The sequence below is a fragment of the Nematolebias whitei genome, chromosome 9, assembly GCF_014905685.2.
Source record: "Nematolebias whitei isolate Nwh7 chromosome 9, NemWhi1, whole genome shotgun sequence".
Lineage (NCBI taxonomy): Eukaryota > Metazoa > Chordata > Actinopteri > Cyprinodontiformes > Rivulidae > Nematolebias > Nematolebias whitei.
The window spans coordinates 2,273,729-2,278,236 of NC_056506.1; the positions used below are offsets into that span (position 1 = coordinate 2,273,729).

General features: G+C 40.1%; 1 protein-coding gene across 1 annotated transcript in view; it reads left to right on the forward strand.

Moving 5' to 3' along the window:
• LOC119414849 (MAGUK p55 subfamily member 7-like) overlaps positions 1-4,508 on the forward strand; it is a 287,985-nt gene that overhangs the window by 275,363 nt on the left and 8,114 nt on the right. The gene's annotated exons all lie outside the window — the stretch shown is intronic.

The window sequence follows — 4,508 nt, forward strand, 5'->3', positions numbered from 1 at the left end:
TAAAGTTTAATATGATAAGATGCATAAGACCTTCAAAAACCTTTAACTTCTTTCCTGTTTATCATTTTAAACTCAAAACACAAAGCAAAGAAGTAAAATAGTAAAATATAAAATATGGTTCTTTATGAACCAGTAAAATCAAAAACATAAGTAAAAATTTCTTCAAGATAAATCAAAAAATGAAAAACTCAGTAAAATATTTCTTTTTAATACATAGAATAAAGCTGGAAGAAGAGCAAACACATCATCTCAGTACTTGTTGTTTTTCATACTTTCAGTACTGGAATCACACTGCATTCTATTTCAGCAAGTTGTCATAGACTGGTTTATCCATTGGTCTCAGTGGAACATAGTCATCATCATTCTGGTCAAAACTGGCCTGGTGCAGATTGACAAGGACACCTGTAAAAGCTTTTAACATCATGTTTTTTAGACATGGTATTATGCAAGAGAAAAGCACACCAAACAAAATCAACACCGTCAGAATCGGAGTGCAGATTTTCAGGAGTAGGTGCCACCATGGTCCAGAGGTGAACCAAGACCACAGGTCCCAGTTATTGTTCACAGTGTCATGGTTGAGAGTGTCTTTCAAGTTATGCAGTGAGGTTATGGCTTCAGCAGCAGGAGTGTCATTCATGCTAGGGATATAAGTGCAACAGGAGGTGCCAATCATAGTGCAAGTCCCACCTTGTGCTGCGGTCAGTAAGTCGAGCTCTATCCTGTTCTGCAATACCATCAGACGGAGAGCTGCTATTTCTCGGTTCTGTGCCTCCTCTAGATCAAGAGAAAGGTTCACAAAAGCATGAAAATGATAACTGAGTGTCTCTATGTGCAGAGCATGTTTTCCCACGCTGATCCAAGGAAACAGGGCATGCACAATTTTGCTTCCTATTGACCAAAGTTTGTGATTGTTTGGAGCATCAGATCCCCAGATTGGGCCGTGGGGGGTGAAAGTCATTACCTCTCTTTTGTGTCTTCTGACAGTTGGTGGCTGAATGAGGAAAGTGTGGTCTGTTACCCAAACCAGAGCACACACTCCTGTCCAATTTACCGACAGTGTTGAGTAGATTTTGTGTCCACAGAGCCACCATCCATTCTAGATGAAGTATGTGCCGTTTGATGGGGCTGACATGTTCACAGGTGCTCCTTCTCCTTGGACCATGGTACATCCACTGGAACACTGATTGGTGATGTTGAGTGTTCCCAGCCATTGGCCTCCTTTGGAACATGAATCAGTGCTACACATGTGGGTCTGATTTCCTTGAGAATAACACGTATATTTAAGTCTGTCAGGATTTGTGAGGTAAGGTATTAGTTTGGGCACAGAACAGAGTATCACAAGTGCCATTCCTGATCCCTGGACAAGCAGGGTCAGTGTCTTTGGTCACTATACCAGGATATTGGTAGTTCAGCATGATTTCGCTTTTGTGGTATTCATAGGTTTTGCTTCCAGGTGTACCTGAGTAGAAGAGGGTGGGAGCAGAGAACACACATAGCAGCCTTCTGTAGTCACTTTTCTAGCACTAAACTTAGCATATCGATACCATGCATTAGTATCTTGAGGATACTTCGTATCCCAGGTCCACTCGTCGTGATTGTCCGTATCAGACCAACACTTTTGTCTGATTGTTTTTGGACCTGTAGGATGATAAAAACTCCATCCACATACTACAGCCATTACACAGCAGAGGATCCACCTAGCATGTGGATACCCCATTACTACTAGGAATACAGAGACACTAAACCTGTAGGTCCTAAAGAGTAGTGATCGTTTGTTACTTCACCGGGTTTGAGACCACGTGCTCTAAAAGGACACGCACCCTTTGTAGGCCGGACTTCCCCACTACTCTGATGACCTTTAAGGGTCCAGCACTCTCTGTATCTTACAATGGCTGATATGTGTCCAGCTGGGTCTCTCCGCAATCTTCACAGTGGTTGGGGTGGTCAACAAGACTTAGAAGGGTCCTTCCCAATGTGGACAGGCCCAAGTTTTTCTCTTGATGACCTAATAAAGACCCAATCTCCAGGCTGGATAGGTGGTGTTTCCTGTGGGAGAGAGGAATCAGAAGGCAGTAAATTTGCTTTTGACACATCTTTTTCTTTTAGTGTTTTGATCATGTAATCTGCTAATGTTTGCTCTTCTTCTGCCTTTTCTAGGTCAGGTGAGAAAAGAGGTAATCAGTATGGTCTGCCATGGATGATTTCAAAAGGGGTCAGACCATTAGGAGTTGGACTGATTCTCATGTAGTTTTTTAAGTAAGCCTCTAATCCATACGTGGTGAAATGTTTCTGAATTAGAGTGATCATACCCCCTGTTGACACATGGCAACTGCCATGGGTCACAACAGCGGCGGCTTTAAACAAAGATTTAGGTAACACAGGTTTATCATTGATATGGTAAATTGATTCATCATTTAATTTAACGCCTTTTGTCTCCCACATTTGTTTTTCTTGTTGTGGGGCCACATTTTGCATGTTTTTTAGCACAGTTTTGTTTATTAGTTCAGGGTCTTGTTCTGTTGCTAAAAAAGATGTGCCATAATTTCCTTTTGCTGCCATTTTAGCAATTTGGTCAGCTAATCTGTTTCCATTTGAAACAAAGTCAGTAGATTTTGTGTGAGCTGCGCATTTGCAAACAGCTAATTTAGATGGATAATGAATTGACTGCAAAAGATGAGTTAGGAGTGTGGCATGTGTAACTTGGTTTACCAGTAGAGGTCAGCAGTGTACTGGCTGTCTGTGTGCACTTTTGCCAACTGACATGTATGTATATGTGCTATAATTTCAGTTGCTTGTACAGCTTTATAAAAATGTTTTTATTTATTTATTTATTTATGAAAATGCTTCTGTATGATAAATACCTCCCTCCTGTTGACACATGGCAAAGACCATGGGTAATTTTTTGGTTTATTCTGAGCATGAGGTATTGACAAACAATTATTATTATTTTTTTATAACCATAACATTAAATAGCCATAACATTTAAAAAAACAAAATACATTTTGGTTGTTGAAAAATGTGATATTAGTTACAATTGATTCATAAAAGAAAAATATTAATGATACTTAAACTGGCCTTGGGACAAAGGATGTTGCCTTTAACTTCACATGGTCTTGTTCAACCTGTAGTCACTACAGATGAGTGATTGTCAGTTTCTGTAAAATTTCTGCAACTGGAGCAGGTATTTCTGTTTACTGGTTAACTTCTTCAGATGTCTCATATTTTAAGGGTCAATCCCACTCCATGTTTCAGCTCCTTTCATAGAACAGATCTCATAGAAGAACACTTCTAAAGAGCCAATTTTATTTTTAGCATTTGTTTTGGGTCGTTATCTCGTCATAGGACTCATGATCTTTAATTGAGACCAGACTTTTTGGACAAATGGGAGCAGGTTTTGCTTCAGATGCTTCATATTTCATTTTACCCAGACCACACTCAAGGGAACCTGTGTCAGGTGCTGTAGTTACCATGCCGGATCATTAGTTGGTGCTGGGATTTTTGTACATTCGCTTAATGCGCATGCATGCTGCCGTGGCCTGCCCCTCCTGTGAGCTGACGTTTAGCTAACCTAGCTACTAACGGTGACGAGGTAATACTGGATTTTGGCTGGTTTGTGAAGAGGAGTCAACAGATTTGATAGCAAGTGGGACCGCTTCGTCTAACAGCTCACACCGGTTGTTGAGTGGACCAGAATGGAGTCAACGATGTCGGACTTTACTACGTGATAATCAGTAGCTGATTTACAGCAGGTAAATTAATGTTCTTGATAATGTTTACTTGTTCTTTGATCACACTACATCCAACTGTGTTTTTATTTTTATTTTATCTCTATATATACTTTTTTTCTTTTTCCACGAGGAGAGGCTGTCCTCCCCCTCGGCGGGCCGGTTCTGAACGAGGCTCGGCTCAGGCGCAGTTAAAAGGACGTCGGAGAGGGAGAGAGAGATATGTTGGATGATTTATTTAAAAAGCCCCTCAGTTCTTTTATTCAATACATGTAATGTTTGAAATGGCATTAATCAAAGTAGTGATGGCCGGAACAAGTCAGATGGACAACATGGGACCAGATTCCAGGACGAAAACAGGGCCGAGTCCAGTTCAGTAATGCAGTTTACAGTTCAGTTAACTTGTTTTAATAGTGGGTTTAATTTAATTATCAGTGTTTGTGTGACATACAATTCATGGTGTTGAATAAATAAAAATAAAATAAATCTGTTGCATTCATTTTTCAACTTTAGTAGCATGCAATATTTATCATTATTCTAAATTTGGATTACACAATTTTCAGAGAGCTTCATGTAGCTCAAAGCTTTAGTATTTCTCTCACACAAACATAAATACTGTTTATAATTATTAAACTGTGACTATTTAGCACATTTTAGTATGTTTTAGTGCAGCGCAACGTGTACGAGTGTGTGTGTGCCTGCGTGCATGCATGTGTGTGTGTGTGTGCGTGTGTGCGTGTGTGTGTGTGTGTGTGTGTGTGTGTGTGTGTGTGTGTGTGTGTG